General features: G+C 31.8%; 1 long non-coding RNA gene across 1 annotated transcript in view; it reads right to left on the bottom strand.

Annotated features, from left to right (window-relative positions):
* Positions 1-6,262, bottom strand: part of LOC142328190 (uncharacterized) — a 69,518-nt gene extending 63,256 nt beyond the window's left edge. The window contains exon 1 of the long non-coding RNA XR_012757216.1: positions 6,126-6,262. This is a non-coding gene — a long non-coding RNA (uncharacterized LOC142328190). The remainder of the gene's footprint in view (positions 1-6,125) is intronic.
* Positions 6,263-19,917: the final 13,655 nt, after the last annotated feature.

Raw genomic sequence — 19,917 nt, 5'->3', positions numbered from 1 at the left:
ACAGTAGTGAAAACGTTAGGAAACTAAAACTACTACAGGTTTTGGTTCTCGTTGATTTCATGTGATTTTAGTTTCAGCTGCATCAACCGAGTGTTAGCCATCAATCCATTACTTCGCTTCATTCAATTTTAGTTATTCATTCGTTATTAATTTTAGTATTATTTTCATTTTTTTCCCTGTGTTTCATCGTATCTCTTGTTTATTAATGCTGCGATTGAGCCACTAACGGTACTGTTTTCTGACTTAACTTTTATGCGTACATATATCGATGTTCTGTATAGAAATATTAGTATTTAATTAACGATGAACTTCTACAGAAGCCTCTCTGCACCTCATTTTATGTGATCATAGTTATTTACGGTTTCATTAATATTTAACCGATTGTAAATTTTATTTTAAGACAAAAAAGTCTATTACGGAAAAATAATATTGTGTTCATTTTATCCCTGGAAAACATTAAAGATACAGAAGAACAAGGGACATTCTAAAATCATTACCCCTGAAAATTCTTCATTGTAAAGAGATAACTATAATATCTTAACCGATGTTAAATTAGTAAAACTCGTCATATTTATATTTCGCATTGTATTCACCGCCTTCTGCATTACAGGTTTAAATTGATTTAGATATGAACATTTTTAAACGCTTTACGTGAGAACAAACAAAACGGGTGCGTATACGTGCGAGCGCGTACGCACACACCCATACGCAGTAGAATACCCATACCAAACGGTAAAATCTGCTCGCTTATAAACTATCACAGCATAAATTTTAATCTTTGGCCTTCTAAAAGATAATGCTTGTCAATGTATTTAGGGATTATTTTATATAGGAGCACTTAAAATGAACAAAACTAATTAATTACGTGGACGGGCGCGTGCAAACACATATATACCCGTACAAACAGATGCGTTTCCATAATCCTTTCTCTTTCATTTTTATACTAATATTTACAATACAAAAATTAAAATTATTTTTTATGACCGACAAGAAAGGATGTCTGTTGTAGATTTTCAGCCGATTAAAAAAATACATTACGTTTATCTTCATTCTTTTCTATTTAATTAAAATAAACATTTACTTAGTAATTGTAAAATAAATAATAATTAAATATCACGATAACTTCTGAAATGTTTTTTAACTCCTCACACCAGTGTAAGCTCAACTGAAAAAAGATAGAACTATATCCTTACTTTTAATTTCAATTTTACTAATTGTAATACTTAAAACGATAGTTTCATTTAAAAAAAAAAAAAAAAAAAACTAAGTGCAATAAAACCCAGAAAAGATTCACTGCAGGATTAACAAAAACATTATAGTAATTTTTAAACTTACAGTTCAATAATAATTAAAAATCACCATATACGAAATTACAATTTCTATCAGATTAAACAAACTTTTATCGATGTTTAAGATTGTACAAGGTGACTGAAATAAAAAAAAATATATACTTTCAATATAATGGTGTTTAGTTTAGTTATAAATAGTAAACTGTAGACGGCAATAAAATTTACTCCGATTGTGTCTAGAACCGTAAGAGAGCGTTTGTTAACAAATAAATGCTTTCTTCGGTTATTGAACTTTGTCCTTGAGCTCACTGAAAATGCTTAGCTCGATACACCCTAAAATAAATAAACTCTATATTCAATATCAATGTAATTTAAAATATTAACATATAATTTACAATTATTGTGAAGTTTTTCTGATACTTACGTATTAGCGCCACCGCAGCTTCAGCTTTAATTAAAAACAAAGAAGTCGATCGGATTTCGGTGGAAAATGGGCCGATATAGAGTTTAACATAGATTCAAAACAGTCTCTTTATTAATTTTAATATATTTAGTTTATAAATATAATTTAACCAAACTTAACCTACGCTCGATTCGCTCGCTAACCTTGACTAATTAACACCGTAAGTTTTTGAGTATTTATTTAATAAATTCAGTAATTATTGCAATTATTTATTATTTAAATAATCAAAACACTCCTGTTAATTAGTCAAGGTTGGCAAGCGAAGCGAGCGTAGGTTAAGTTTGGTTAAATTATATTTATAATATAAATAACCATTTCTTAAAATTAATAGACTCGATAAAATAAATAGTAAATTTTAAATAAAGCTGTAGCTGCGGTGTCGTTAATACGTAAGTACCGTTTTTCTTATCGTTAATTTAAAAGGCGAATTACTTATGCGAAAGGATACCAGAGTTTTGAATTCTGGATAACATGAAAACGGACTTTTACAACCTGAAGGTTTAGATTTTAATCGGAAAATCTTGAGGAAATCTGGAAATTTAAAAATGTAAAGTAAATTTTAACCAGAATCACGTTTAATAAACCGATTCACATAGATCACCGAAGTTAAATCGGGTGAGTTCTACTTCACGGTAATGTCATTTATTACCACGAGCAGAATAATCGATGCGATTTAAAGATTATTAAAAAAAAAAAATTAACCGTAGTCTTAATCGGTATTTACTCCTAAATCTGACCTACCTGTACCGGTAGGTAGGTACTGACCTACCTGATTTGAGGCACAGGAATGAAACGGTTGTGGCTTCCATTAGTCCAGATATGTCGGTTAAAGTATGACGAACTGCCCTATAAGTCGGTCGAGTGCCGCGTAACGGAAGTTGTTCACATTGAATATTGTAGGAAAAAGTGTAAGAGTTACTCTTTCGTTTTATTGGTTATTCATAACCGAAAGTCAAAGTTAAGAGATATTAAATAGTTTTAAAACTATATTTTTTTTTGTACACCTGCGTTTTTACTGCCGAGTTTAAAATGTTATAAATTCACTTTATTTCATAATAATTGTAAAATATCAAGAGCGGATTACTTTATTTATCATACACACACACGCACGCGTGTTAAAATATCGGGTACTTTTTTGTTTTATGCTACCCAAAAATTCTTGCCGATATCAACTCAAAATTTTATAAGCGTTATTGCTTTTAATTATAGATATAAATTAACAAAAGTTAACCTACGCTCGCTCACTTCAACTAATTAACAGTAATGTTTTAATTATTTAAATAATTATTGAATTTATTATGTAAATACTCTAACATTACTGTGTTAATTAGGTCAAGGTTAGCGAGCGAAGCGAGCGTAGGTTAAGTTTGGTTAAATTATATTTATAAAATAAATAAATGTAAATGGTTATTTCAAACGAGTACATCTAATGACATTGAATTTAAACGGACGTGATAGGTGGCTATGCAAAAAATGAACTTGTAGATCAGAAATTGGTTTACGCAATAATATATTGGTTATAAGATACGCAATTATCATTTGATACTAATATTATGTTTTTTTACTACTGCTCAAAGGAATATACAAAAAACAAATTATTATACTTCTTTGATTTAGTATAAAAAACTGAAAAAAAATTGTTTGATAAAAAAAAGTATTTTTACCTTTTTTGCCTAAAATTTTTTTTTTTCAATATAATAATTATTTTTGCGTGTTTTTGAGTTGATTTAGGCAAGAATTTTTGGGTGGCATACAACGAAAAAGTACCAAATAATGAAAATTTGATTAAACACTTATAATGAGAATTTGTAAACAAATTAACCTGACTACTGATTTATTGTAAGTACAGTATATTTCACACTAAGTATTATAACAAGTATAGAATGTGTACAAACTTGTTTTAAATTGATGTAAAAAATTATATTTGAAATTATTAGAAAGAAATCATTTAAGAATTGCATTATAATAGGAATATATTTCAAAAAAAGTGTTATAGTCATGATACCAAAGAAAGCAGGGGCAGATAAATGTGAAGAATACAGAACAATTAGTTTAACTAGTCACGCATCAAAAATCTTAACTAGAATTCTATACAGAAGAATTGAGAGGAGAGTGGAAGAAGTGTTAGGAGAAGACCGATTTGGTTTCAGGAAAAGTATAGGGACAAGGTAAGCAATTTTAGGCCTCAGATTAATAGTAGAAGGAAGATTACATAAAGACAAATCGACATACTTGGCGTTTATAGACCTAGAAAAGGCATTCGATAACGTAGACTGGAATAAAATGTTCAGCATTTAAAAAAAATTATGGTTCAAATACAGAGATAGAAGATCAATTGCTAACATGTACAGGACCAAACAGCAACAGTAACGATTGAAGAACATAAGAAAGAAGCCGTAATAAGAAAGGGAGTCCGACAAAGATGTTCCCTATCTCCGTTACTTTTTAATCTTTATATGGAACTAGCGGTTAATGATGTTAAAGAACAATTTGGATTCGGAGTAACAGTACAAGGTGAAAAGATAAAAATGCTACGATTTGCCGATGATATAGTAATTCTAGTCGAGAGTAAAAAGGATTTAGAAAAAACAATGAACGGCATAGATGAAGTCCTACGCAAGAACTACCGCGTGAAAATAAACAAGAAAAAAACAAAAGTAATGAAATGTAGTAGAAATAACAAAGATGGACCGCTGAATGTGAAAATAGGAGGAGAAAAGATTACGGAGGTAGAAGAATTTTGTTATTTGGGAAGTAGAATTACTAAAGATGGACGAAGCAGGAGAGATATAAAATGCCGAATAGCACAAGCTAAACGAGCCTTCAGTAAGAAATATAATTTGTTTACATCAAAAATTAATTTAAATGTCAGGAAAAGATTTTTGAAAGTGTATGTTTTGAGTGTCGCTTTAGATGGAAGTGAAACTTGGACGATCGGAATATCTGAGAAGAAAAGATTAGAAGCTTTTGCAATGCGGTGCTATAGGAAAATGTTAAAAATCAGACGGGTGGATAAAGTGACAAATGAAGAGGTAATGCGGCAAATAGATGAAGAAAGAATTATTTGGAAAAATATAGTAAAAAGAACAGACAGACTTATAGGGCACATACTAAGGCATCCTGGAATAGTCGCTTTAATATTGGAAGGACAGGTAGAAGGAAAAAATTGTATAGGCAGGCCACGTTTGGAATATGTAAAACAAATTGTTAGGGATGTAGGATGTAGAGAGTATACTGAAATGAAGCGACTAGCACTAGATAGGGAATCTTGGAGAGCTGCATCAAACCAGTCAAATGACTGAAGACAAAAAAAAAGGAATATATAGGATACATATTCCTATATTTATATTTATATGTATAATATAGTATAATTATATGTATAAAATATTTAAAGTAGTAGTTTAAAAAATATATATATATATTAAAAGCTCTATACAGAATTCATTAACATGAAAACTAAAATATTTCTTAAATTTACTCGTAAAAGTATAAATAAATATTTTATAAGTGCGACTTATAAAATAACATAAAAATTAAATATAAATAATTATTTATTTAAATCATAAGTTTTGAACAAATTAATTTTTATTATTATTATTATTATTATAACGACACAGCAACTTTACAATTTGTTCAGCAAGATAATTGAATAAGTAAAAATATCTATTTGAACGAACATTAAGTAGCCACAGACCCGGCGGCTTGTGACTTAATAAAAGACAAAAAGTGTAACAAAGGAATTACAGTGTAAAAAAAAAACAAATTTGTAATAGAATAAGTTACATTATGTAGTAATATTTAGTTGTGGAAGCAATGCGTGTGGTATCATTGTAATGGAACATCTGGACAAATAAAGGTTATTTGTAAAAAAACAATATATAAAAAACACACAGACACAGAGAGAAGAGAGAAAGAGAGATTTTTTAACTCTATTTTAGTCCTTGTGGAATACGGCATAAAAGAAATTATAATATCACGTCATCTTTATTTTCTAATTAATTTTTTTTTTGTAAAGTTTGTATAAAAGCAAGTTAATCGGTGGGATCTGCTTTTGTAAAAAAAAAAAAACAACATGGATATAAAATTAAATAACCTAAACAAACGATAAAAGAAAATTTTTTTTTGGAAGTCTCACTTTAAATTAGGTTTAAGAAAGGTGTTTCGGATATGAAATAAAATTTCACTGTTTAATATGATTAAAGCGTTAAATAATTTTACCTCAGTTATTTTATCATTACAATACGGAACGAGTTAGTTAAACTTCTATTCAATATTATCGATAAATTATTATTTAAAAACCAAATAAATTAAAACTGAAATAATAAAAAAGAAAAAGTCAAAACAACTAATAATAATTTTAAAATAATCCTTACCGTGTTTTATGAAACGGCTGCACTAATATATTTTTAATATTTATCGTTTCATACGTTATTTTAAATTATGAACTAACAAATATACTAACCAAACAATACCGCGTATTAACCGACGCGACTGACCGCATGTGTATTCTTTTTCTCTGTGCGACGCGCGTACAGCTATTACAGACTGCAGAGCTATTCAACAATAACAACGCATTCTGGGTACAACTGTACGACAGCCACATAGCAAGTTGTTTTCAAGAAGGTTTAGACGTTACGTATTTTTTTTCTTAACTTAATGTTACTGCTTCTTCACGTATACTGTTTATTTATACAATTACTGATTCGTAATGACTCATATCGTTTCATTATTGAAATTTTATTAAATACTTATAAATGCTTGTTTTAATTTAATACTTTTAATTCGTGTTTTAAAAGTCTTAATATTAAAAATTAAAATATTCAACGATAAATTTTAATGTACATTTCATCATAAAATTTAAACATTCTCCAAAGTCAATTAAAGTTTGTCAGAAAAAATCGATCAAGAATAAATATTATTAATCGTTGTGCGACTTATAAAATAACATATAAATTAAATATAAATAATTATTTATTTAAATCATAAATTTTGAACAAATTTATTTTTTTTATTTTTTTTTATTGTAACGACACAGCAACTTAACAATTTGTTCAGCAAGATAATTGAACAATAAGTAAAAATTTGAACTAACATTAAGTAGCCACAAACCCAGCGGCTTGTGACTTAATAACGAAATAGAAGAGCACTCCGTAGGGCCAGACCATAAAATCACCTAATTGAAATAAGGCAAACCAAGAATATTGTTCCTCAGTAATCTTGAAAAATCACACCGATCGTGTTATCTAATAAACTGACCGCCAAATAATTCGGGTGACGATCTAAACGATTTTGATACCGTACGCTGATATGAGAGATTTCCTGCCGAACTGTTTGCAACTTAAGAACTATTGTTTATGTACCAGTGTATATTGAGAATTTTCCGCAGCGTATTTATCTGGTAGCGTTCAAGTATATCAATACTGGAATTACAATTCCAGTAAAAAACAAAAATAAATTTAAAATGTGAAATCCGTTGTCATAAAATAAAATGTTTTGATTAAAGAATATAATTGTTATAAATCGTTTTTAATGTTAAATAAATTTGATTTTGGTTTCTACGGTAATTTGACTAACATAAAAAATGTACAAGGATATGTTGAGCATTTTCGGCAGTGTTTTTGTCCGGTAGCGTTCAAGTTCGTCAATACCGGAATCGCATGCCGTACCCCACAATTCAAGCCCGTAAGTCCAAACAGGCTTCATCCAAACGGATTTATAAATCGATACTTTACTTTCTGTTGAAAGCAGAGATCTACGTGTTATCAGCTAGAACATTTATTTAAACTTCAGATCCAACCGTTTCCGTTTAGATGTGATACGCTAAGCTTTAGTAAGTCGTCGATCAAGTTGAAAACCCAAATATTTACAGTCTTGAGATCTCGGAATCGGAATATCGATGATAAAAACAGGACAGTGTTCTTTACGAAGGGTGAACATGACGTGCTTTGATTTTGTTTCGTTTATTTCTATTTACCAACATGTAAGCCAGAATTCGAGAAGAGAAATATAATCTTGAATAAAACGAGACGCAAAAATAAATACGTTTAATTATCTGTCTTTAATGTAAAACAGAGTGGTCTCGACCTTTCATCCGGAGGTCCCGGATTTGAATCCCGGTCAGGCATGGCATTTTCACACACGCTACAAATCATTCATTTCATTCTCTGAAGCAATACCTAACGGTAGATCCGACGGTTAAACAAAAAAAAAAAAAAAAAATGTAAAACAGAGAAGACAAGAATCGTAATTTCAATTTCATCTGAACCTTTCCAAAGAATTTTTTTGTTTGTTTGTGGGCGAAAAACGCCTGGGCGTTATCATCGCCCGGTAGATATTAGTAAAAGGGTAAAATAACTACGAAATAATAAATTATACAAGGTGTAAACATAATAATATTAATCATATAATAAAAATTTACTAAAACAAGCCAAGAAGGCAAAATAAAACTCAAAACCAATACTACAGACAAAGTTGATAAAATATAAAAGTTAAAATAATAGATTAAAGAAAGTATATAAAACTTACCTAACTCCGATGGGTTGTGTAAAAATCCCCTCCCCGGATAGTAAAATTAAATATATAGAACCAAAAACCAAATTGAAAATAAAGGTTAAAATTAAAAAAAAAAAAAACTCTCCTTACAGAAAAACATATATGAGCATATTAAATCCTTTGCAGTAACCCGGTACTACACAAAAGAGAAAAACTCGTTCCAAAATCTCGCTATCGATGCACAAGATGTTTCTGGGTATATTACACTGACGACGCAACGTCGCATAACATACGCAGTCCAGCAGAATGCGGTGCAAAGAATTGATTACATTCGTAATCAACTGTGCTATTTTTTCTAATCGAAAATCTTGGTTCTTTTAATAAACCAAAGGTTTATTATACGTGAAACTATAGTCCGATCTCCGTAGCGGTGCGGTACGGTTACAAGCTTTCACTCGGAAGTCCCAGGTTTGAATCGAATCCCGGTCGGGCACAGTATTTCTCATACTCTACAATATTCCGTTTTCATAGTACAAAATGATCAAAGCAGTCGGTGCCCGTCTTCTCAAAAAAGAAAAATTATATATATTACCGTAATAATTTTTTATTTTGTATTTACTCGCCTATATTTTTATTTAAAAATTCGTCTTAGATGTTCAGAAAAAGGTTTTCACAAAGTCGTGTGACTGAAACAGAGTTTTGGCGTTAACAGTCGGATCGATTTTGATATTTTTTATATATTTATACAATATTTTGGCGTTTTTGACGCGAAACATCTTTAAAATCACACCGAAACATACGGGTACCAGAACAGAAATTTGTAGCGTAACGAAAAGGTCTATATCGTTCTGTCTTAATAACTCTCTAACTATTAGTCTCGTGCGGTGTTATTTTATAACTTACACGGTCAGCTCGCCGATACGACTTTGAGTTTGCGTTACTGGCGAGCGGGTTGGCGGGAAGGAGGCACACGGTGTAGCTGACGATTTAGATGTGATAGCGCGGTGATTCGTGTGTCTACGTTTAGAGTTTTCGAGATAGATCGATTTATGTAATAATAAGTGTATTTTGGACAATATTAACGTGTAAAAAGTACAAAAATTCAATATTTCAGCCTCAGCCCGCGTAAAAGCCAATCGGAAATATAAATTACGCATATCGTCGGAAAGTGAAGGTTATGGGCCGCGCACAGGTACCGCAGTGTCCGCTACTGAGAAAGCGAAACAGTTTCGGGAACGTCGCAAAGCCGACACGGCGCGCTCAGTGAACGACACCGACGGCGCGAGCACCTCTACCGCTGCTTATTATACCTTATGCCTCTTACTTTTCATATCACAGACCGATGTTGAACAAAATTGTCGTCGAATATTAATCGAAATAAATATCGTGTAACATTTAGCGTATGTCTCATGTTAAAATTAAATTTAGTACGCAATCGATCTCTCCTCGTTTTTGTTTCGATCCGATATACTAAAAACGACTCGCTGACACACAGACCGACTAATTTATCTGTAGAGTCGGCCAAACGAAGGGACTAAAATTTTCCATCGGAGTCTTTCAGTTTTATTCAAAAGATACGACGGTGGCTCTCCCTTCTCCCATCGGTTGGAGGAACTTCATCCAAGGTCTGTAATGGGTGTGTCCAACGATGGCACGGGGGACCCTCAAGGGTGGACTGTGGGCACGAGGCCATCGGGTAAGCGCAATGCATGCCTGTAGTCAAGTAGGTTGGACCGGGAAGGGCAGCCTCCCTGCAGAGGGGCTTTTGGCCCTCCCGAACAGGCGGTCAGATTGTTCTTATGGCGCCGGGAGGACCCTGAAGGATTACGTCCTACGGGACTTTTATAGGGGGGGAGTCAACTGCCACGGCATCCTGAGGCGACTGATATGCTGCTTAACGGCGGTTCTGGTCGCCCCGAGGGTGCTTAAATAAATAAACGAGACAGGTAGAATGAGATAATGGTACTGTAAAGACTTGTATCTTCCATTTACGTTCTTTGAGATATTATCTCAAATTTTAAGATCGAGGCTCTTTACATCCCATAAGTGTTGTTTGTTTATTGTTTTTAGATAAACGTTACGTGTACTTTGTGTTTTTAAATAAAAATGTAAGGGCCCTTTACACCGTTACATATGATGTCCCTGACGGTGACGCTAACCTCTTTTTAAGAATGTGACAAGGGCAACGACCTTAGCAGTTGATGCCCGTAAAAAAAAAATAATAGTAATAATAACAAAAACTTACAAATTAGAAGCAAACTTATCAGTCTACCTAAAAAGAACTTTTCTTCGTTATCAGTTATTAGAATACTATCTCTGGCAGTTTTAACAAACAATGAAATTAATAATTGCCATTAATAGTAACTGATGATGAATCCACGGATTAAAAAAACTTTTTTTTATTAACTCATGTTTGCATTGTGGTTGCTTTTTATTTTTTTGTTGTTAACGGTGATAATATGTAATTCAAAATTTGTACCACTATGTATGTCACTTTTGAAACAATCTGTGAAAAAATCAAGTTACTGTCATTTTGAATACATTGTTATAGCATGAAGTTTTTATTTTACGATAAAATTTTTGTTTTTAACGCCTTTAAAAGGATGTGTTCAACTGCCATTCTTTCCATTTAATTTTTGATTTGCATTCTCCCGTGGTTGCTAGGTGTAATATTAAATTGCTGAATTTCACCGTTTAGCCTCCGGTAACTACCGTTTAGATAATTCTTCAGAGGATGAATGAGGATGATATGTATGAGTGTAAATGAAATGTAGTCTTGTACAATCTCAGTTCGACCGTTCCTGAGATGTGTGGTTAATTGAAACCCAACCGTCAAAGAACACCGGTATCCACGATCTAGTATTCAAATCCGTATATAAGTAACCGCCTTTACCAGGACTTGAAGGCTGGAACTCTCGACTTCCACGCCGGTAAGAGTCCGCAGACGACGAAGTCGACGAACTACGTTTACGGTTCTAAACGTGACCTGACCTAAAAGCGAAGTAAAAACGGGGGGAAAAATTAAAAAATAAGCACGAAAACATTATATTTCAGTTCAATTAGATTTATAACAAAGAATACTTTCAAAATGTACCTCGAATTTTGTCAGACAATTTATTTTTTCATTTGACAACCGCCGCGGGACTCGATATGTCATTTTTTTCATTTTTTAAGGTGACTTTACAATCGCGCCGTTATATAGCAGTACTTGATAGTACTAGATAGCGTACAAAAACTTGACAATGTACTGGAAAAAATAAAATTTAAAAGAAAATATACTACAGCTTGTTTTAATAGTAAATGCTGTTACTTTAATGAAAGTACTGAAGGTGAAACAATTTTTTATAATTCCAATCGCTTCTTTAAAAAAAAGTATAAGTTTACGAGAGATTATACAAATTTTATTAAAAAAGGAAAAATACGGTATGAAGTGTCAACAAAAAAAATTGGCCGAGAAAATCAATAAATGTATATTGTTCTAGAAAGGCGATCAATTTTAATAATGAACCCGTTAGATAATAATAGTAATTCGTAAAAATAATAAAAGAATAATCTTAACAAAACGCAGTGATATCCCAAAAAAATTACAATTTTATTGTAAACCGTACGGTAAGAGTCTCGCAGATACCATTTCTTCCGCTCAAAAAAGAAAAATTTCTGTAATATAAATAAAACTGTTTTTAACAAAACGATACCGATATCAGAAAAGGTAAGACGCTACATTTCTATTATCAAAATCTGTTATTAATTTAGAATTTTGTTTTAAAAAAAAAGTTAAATATTTGTAATAGACGACAGATATACACAATAGATAACAAACAATGTTTAAGCGTTCTATATAATAAGCAAAAAATAGAACAATTTGTTACAAAACTCTTACCGGCCCGATTTTATTTATTAAACAACTAATAATACATATCACACTTAGAGAAATTATACAATCAATATCGGTATCGTTTTGTTAAAAACAATTTTATTTATATTTCAAAAATTTTTGTTTTTTTAGGCGGAAGAAATGGTATCTGCGATACTCTTACCGTACGGTTTATAATTTAATTGTTTTTTTTTTCGTATTTTGTTTGTAAATCTGAATAAAAAACGGAAAACTCTATAGCATGTGAAATATACTGTATTTAATCAGGATTTGAATCAGGGACCTCCCAAGTCCCTGGGCTTGTCTGTTTGTTCCCCGATCACGCGAGAACCAATTGACGGATCGCTTTCAAATTTGCAGGATACATTTGTGATATTCCAACGAAGGTTTTAAGACGTAGAACGAGGCCCTAGCGCCCTTAGAAATAAAGTTGTGAAGCAAAGATATACGTTAAAGAAAAAAGAGACGGTAAAAGACTACACTTCATTTACGTTCATACATATCAGTCTCAGTCATCCTCTGAAGTAATACCTTACGTTAGTTCCGGAGGCTAAACAGAAAAAAAGTTACAATTATTCTGGATTCTGTAATTCAGTTTCTTTTTCGTGTTTCTGTAAAGCCTGAATATTTATATTGTTACTTATGACTATTATTCTCACAACCTTGAGGATAAACAACTGAGCAAAGATGAGGGTGGCGGAACCTTCTGGATAGACGGAAATGGCGAGCGACGTCAGCTCTGCGTCCCTAAGATAGGCCCCCAAGGAGCTCCTGAATTCACTCCGGGGTTCGACTGGACCCTGAGGGTCCAGGTACTGGCTAGCCGGGGGGGGGGGGGGGCTAGTATCTATGTCTATGTATGTATGTGTGTAAAAACTAAAAAAATGGAAAAAATAAAGCTAGAAGGAAAGTTTTAAATTGCGATAAAAATAAAATTCCTAAAGGTTTATGAATGGACTGAAAAAATATTTTTAATCTAATTACGTTTTCTTTATATTACACTTATCTTTACCAATTCCGCGCGCGCAACAGACACACACACACACACACACATTATATTTATATTTGACGGACATTATTTACGCTTTAGAGCATATATAAATCACACAAATAATTACAGCGTCATACGAAGTTAAACAAATTCGACAATACAATAATCTCATTTGACAGATTTATTAATTTTTTTTCTCGATGTTTACTATTCCCAATCTTATTATATGACTATTATTACCACATATTTATTTTAAACGAAATAAATAAGATAAAAAATGAACCGTTTAGAAAAATACATACACACTGCAATTCCTTTGTAATCAGATATATATATATACAGTCAATTTGTATTTTTATTTGAAAATCCTTACCCTACCGATTGATGTTTTTTCCATATGTTAGGGGTGATGAGGGAAGCTTAACCCAGATTTTTAACATCCTCCTCCCATAGATTTTTGAAAAACTCAAAAAGTTTTTTAAATGCATTTTTCTCTGAATTTATGCATTTTAGAGAAACGTTTTTCAAACAAAAAATATAGAGGACATTCTCTTCTACAATTAATGTCTCTAAAGTTATGTCGTATAATTTGAAATTGAAATAGTATGTGGCGCTGAAGTTGTAAAAAACGTGTTTTTTCGGGTTTTTCACCGGAAAAAATTGTTTTTCGTCTGTATTGCATTTGGTAAAGTTGTTAATCTCAAAAAAACACACGACTTTTATTTAGATAATTTTCTTGTACGACTTACCGTTTTGGAGCTGTAGCTTGTGAAAGTGTGGAAATGTTGTGAATTGGGCACGTGTTCGAAACCGGTCTACTCGTTTACAACGTTTTTTACAACTTCAGCGCTACCTAGTATTTCAATTTCAAATTATACGGCATAACTTTAAAGACATTAATTGTAGAAGAGAATCTCCTCTACATTTTTTTGTTTGGAAAAACGTTTCTCTAAAACGCATAGATTCAGAGAAAAACACATTTCAAAAACCTTTTGAGTATTTCGAGTTTTTCAAAAATCTACGGGAGTGGGATGTTAAAAATCTGGAGTTAAGCTTCCCTCATCACCCCTAACGCACGGACAAAAGATCAATCGGTAGATAAGGATTTTCAAATACAGCCTGTTTTGATGACAAATTGTCTGTACTAATACAGAAATTCACACGTTACAATATGTTAATAAAATAAAAAATCGTTTTCTCTTATTTAATAATGAATAATATTTTCACATATTTTATAGCCCGAGAATCAACGACAGTAATATGCACAATTTATACCTAACAACTACGGAAAACGTTCTTTTTTCCCTTCATCTGGAAATAAAAAATTTCATTCATTTGTTTATACGTTCAACTAACTTTACTCGTATCTTATAAGGAGATTTAACTATAAAAATACCTTATAAATCGGTTAAATTGAAAAAGATGTAACTTGTATCTTAAGTAATTGTTCGTCTCCATCAAATAATATTTGCGTTTTTATCAGTTTTTTTCTTAAATTGTACGTATTAATTTTTCTCTAATATAATATATAAATATATATATCAAAAATTATCTGTAAGAGTATAAAGGGATCGATCAACATATCAGCGTAGAAAGAGGAAATAAAATGTGTAACCTTTTTACACGACAATGTTTTTTTTTGAAAATGAAACACAGGATATTAAACAGATGATTTCAAAATTAGAAAACTTCGAGCGAAAAATGAATCTTCGTAAAAATAAATAATTAAAAGCGATTGAATATATCCATAAAAGAGAAAAGAATTGAACGATACTTTAATAAAATTGTAAAAAAAAATAAAATCGTGAAATAAAATAATTACATGAGAATAGCAATAGTTAAGGAAATATACGGCTAAAGTGTGTCCCAAAAAGAATCATCCGATTTAAATCGTATGTATTTTGAAAAATATGGAATATAAAAACTTAAAATTAATTTTGTATTAAAGGTTTATTCGTAAAGTTTCTTTACATACCAAGTTAGCTGCTCAAAACGCATCCCTTGGGACGACGGTGTACGGTATCTTTATTTTTTGTTTGAAGCACTTACCATGAGCTACCCCAGTAGCTCACCACCTCTAGAGTTCCTAGGCCAAAGCCTTTACCTGCAGTCCTCAGACTCAGACTTTTCGTGTTGTGGCACTTACCACGCTAACATGTTCCCCCTTCCGTTATAACTAATCCGAATCGACCTCTAGTAGAGGGAAAAGTCGGTTTTCAAGCGTATCGAGACACGTTGTTCCCACAAAAGTGTTCTCTAAGAAAAAAAAATTGACCGTTCACCTTTTCCCCCGAAACCGCACAAAAAATATAACTTTGGAAGAGTCTCTCTCATGCTGTCCAAATTCACGCGGCATCTCTCCGTACCCCGTCATTCTAATATCGATCGTAGCGGTTCACCTTCCCGCTTAAATGAAAAGTAGCATCGTCATTAAACACTAAACGCGTTACAAAATAGTCATCTTCTTCCTCCGCCTTATTAAGGACGAATTCACAAAATTCCACTCGTCGGTGTTTTTGGTGTCACCTTCATAAAGAGATTGCGGTAACCGAATCCTGTACGGTTTCGTAAGCAAACGATACACAAAACAAACCGGATAGACGTTCTGAGAACGTTTACTTTTCTACCGGCACGGCGAGTTTATTTTCGGGGGCTGCTTGAGAAAGTCAGACGGATTCGTTCCATATCTTGGTCTGACACACGGGGTAGTCCGCTTGATTTCCCTTACGTAGACAACCCGTGTCTTTAAATCGTCTATACGAGCCTAATTCTCTTAGCGGAAGGACGTTCAGCGCCGTACTCGCTATGGAAATCACACCGAACAGTAAATACGAACTCACGCTGTGTGAGAACAAGCGTGATTTCTGTCGTGAAGTCGCCATTTTTTCTAACGTTGAAGCGAACGAAGTTCTGGAGCTACCCGGCGGCAACCTCGTGAAATTCGAGAGTTCCCGCTTTTTAACGGTACTTTGCTCGATCAAAACGGACTAAAAGCTAAATAGTTATGAAATTTCAAAATCGGATGATCTTTTAGAAACACGCATATTATTTAACAGAAACTGTACTTACGTAAGAAGATATTAGAGTTATAGAAGCATCTTATGTAAAGTTATGTTTGGAGTATGCGTAAATACGGATGAAACACCGAGACTAAGAAAAAAAAGAGGCTTAGGAGATTTCAAATGTGAAATGTCAAATGTGAAGAAAAAGACAAATTAACAACGAATCTGAAATCTTAAGATCTGCTGTCTGATGAAATAAGATAACAAAATGCGTCTCAAACTTGACTTCCGTAACAGAAAGATAATGAATATCTCAGCTTTTCGTTTGGAAAGTACTGAATTCAAATTCCGGTCAGGATCGATTTTTTTTCGTATAAAATTTCAATCGTTTATTTTCACGCTTATATAGCTAATTAATTTATCGACTAAAAAAATAATAAAATCTTGAAAGTAGAATCGAGAGTAGTATCGACGTGGTAAATTCACCAGAATGATGAGTACAAAACAAATAGCGCAATAATCTTCTTATCGACATAGTAACAAATTTTTCAAAATTTGGGAGATATAGGAGGCGGGTCTTTTAGTTTAATGAAATATAATCGAAAAAATAATTGGTCACGATTTATTTAATGTAGAAATGAATTTACAAATAATCTACATAGATAATCTATATTATTTAATCTATAGTATTTAATTTCCGATGAAATATAGCATCTTTCATCAGAAATTCCAGTACCTCTGTTTTGACGCGCTTCATTTCATACAGAAGAAATTTATAAATTGATATCGCTAGAAATTAACTTGAAGTTTTCAATTAGTTATCATTTTTTATTTTAGCTAGTATTTAACGAAGAATTCGCTAATTAACTAAATTACATTAAAGCGGTTGTTTTTGAGAAAAAAATTACAGCATATATTTAGCATAACACCGATTATGTAAAATCAAAGAGTGCGCCTAAGAAGTTCTGTTCCTATCCCGATGTAATTAAGTATAAAGTTGTTTTCGTCTAGACGGTAAAATTATTTCAGACGGTGACAGGACAACAGACCTGTATTAAATCTACAAATATTTTGCACTGATCATGCATTATACAATTAATATCAAGAAAGGTTAAGGATGGAAATACATCGATAAAAAAACAACTCTTATAATACCGGATAAATCAAAGAAAATAGAGGTAAAACTTTAATTAGAGCGACAAATAAAATAAAATTGGATGCGGTGAGTCTATATTAGTTCTTAGAAATATTAAATATCTGCATCGATGATCGGTAGATTAAATAAAATTCAAAAAAATAAACAGCTAAAAGGCATTGAGCGCATATTATACAGCGATGAAAAAATCGAATTAAAAAAATCATTGAAAACGGAATATTATTTTTTTCTGTAAAAGAGAATATTTTAATTAAATTAACGGGGAAAAAGATTTAACTAGATCTTATTAAGAACAACAGTAGAAAAATAATTAACTCCTTTCTTGTACTCCAAAGAACAAGTAAACAGTTCTATAGCCCGATTCGATAAAATACAGGCAATTTTGTTTTTTTTTTCTTTAGAATAAGTGACTACCGAATAGTGAGATGTTAAATAAAAATACAAGGATAAATTAGAATTTATCGTACAACGGTAAAGATGTTTGTTACTTACGAGCGCAAAAGAAAGAGCACACGGGATACATTTGTTTCTTGAAAGCCTTTCATTTTGATGAAAAAGGAATGAAATAAATTTTAATCGATACATTTAGGTGATTTTTCTTACTCGTCAGATTATTTTTTTTACAGAAAATTCTGCGAAGAGGGTTAAAATTAACGATAACATTTTGAGGCAGATTATTAATAGGCGGTTAAGAAAAGCAAAAGAACTAAGGGGGTTTCCTACGTTCTATAATTTGGAGTAGGGACTACATTTCTATGGATGTTATAACAGAGAAATAAAGAATATCTGATGTCAGTAATGTGTGACCGTAATCGGTTTTAAGTAATTCCTTTATTATCGTAATAGCTATGACGACTTAACAATAAGTCATAAATCTTCGGTAGAGGGACGGCCGAGAAGGTTAATCTTAACACAAATTTTGAGTTAGGAGTTTACCTCCTTTATAACTAATTACCTAAAAGGAGGAGAAAATACACCTCGTATTGTTTGCTTTCATAAGACTATATTTACATTAAATATATTTCCTAGATAGGCTTGACGTTAAGATTAATTATAATTTTTACGTTCGAAGAACCAGACATGGACACTAACATCACAAAGCAGTGATGTTTACTAACCCACCGAATCGGTCTAGTGGTGAACACGTCTTCCTAAATCAGCCGATTTGGAAGTCGAGAGTTCCAGCGTTCAAGTCCTAGTAAAATCAGTTACTTTTATACGGATTTGAATACTAGATCGTGGATACCGGTGTTCTTTGGCGGTTGAATTTCAATTAACCACGCATCTCAGGAACGGTCGAATTGAGACTGTACAAATACCTCATTTACAGATACATATCTCTCTGAAGTAATACCTGGACGGTAATTCCCGGAGGCTAAACAGGAAAAAGAAAGAAAAAGATGGGTTACCCGAAAATGTTCGGTATTTATAACGAATCCTACGATTAGTCGTAGGATGTTGAAATTTTAGATTAGGGCTGTTGTAACATTAATTGTGGACCACACTTTTCGATTGCGATCGAAATTAAAATAAAATTTTAATTTATGAAATGTTTGGATCTTAAAGGGAAGGCTCATCGATTCCAATCACACTTCATAACGTTTTTTTATTTTAATTTTTTATTTATTTTTTTAACTTTCATTTTTTTAGTTTAAATATATTGCTTTAATATATTAACCCATTATTTAAAAAAAAAAATTACAATAATAAATACAATAAATTACAATTCAATAATAATATATATATATGAAAAAAAATCAGAAGTTATTAGTGAAATAAAATTTAATGGCATTTTAAAAACGGGTATATCTAATAGATTTGGTGAAGTGTCTGATTATTTAATATTAATTGAAAATTATAATTTATAATCGTATTATTTTTGGATTTTCTACTTTAATTTCTGTTTAATTTTATCTACATTAAAGTTAATTACAGACTGACTGAAAAATAGACCCTCATAAGAACAACAACATATACACTGAGACATGCATGCCTGAGCTTTAATAAGGTGCAAAAAATTTGTATCTTTTAGTTCATTACTCTTCTGATATTGTCGCACAATATTCTTGCCAAGTCGGAGCTGATCGTCATTTCATTTATTTGTTTTTTGTTGGCGATCGTTTAATCGCTCTTTGATTTTATATAATTCGTTATATTATACTTAAAAATTTACGGGCGATGTACTGTATATAGATATTTTGAAATAAAATTAATAGAAAAATGAAGAACGGCAAAGTTAAGATCGTCCAAGGTGAAACGATAATCGACAGAAAAATATCATTATCGGCCATAATGATGTACCGCAACGAAAACTAACAGAAAATTTTGAAGAAATGAAGCTTCAGTACATCGGTAACAAACACGCGGATGAAAAATCGCTCGATCAGGAGAGAGTTAATAGATACTAGGTCGATAAGGGGAAAGCACAGATCAGGAATATTCTAACATCAGGGTATGGAGTAGGGAAAATTAGTAATCTCAGTTAATTTTTAAAATTTCAAAATACGATTTTGAGTTCTAAAAATTAAAAAAATAAACGATATATGGGATGTATCTTATTTAGAAAAAGTAGGGCTAAGAGAGTAGGATAATCGACTGTATGAATAATATGTAACTGATATTTTATGCGACTGGAATAGTATCAACAAAA

Source organism: Lycorma delicatula, chromosome 7 (assembly GCF_047948215.1).
Source record: "Lycorma delicatula isolate Av1 chromosome 7, ASM4794821v1, whole genome shotgun sequence".
Lineage (NCBI taxonomy): Eukaryota > Metazoa > Arthropoda > Insecta > Hemiptera > Fulgoridae > Lycorma > Lycorma delicatula.
This window is presented reverse-complemented; position numbering and strand designations above follow the sequence as displayed.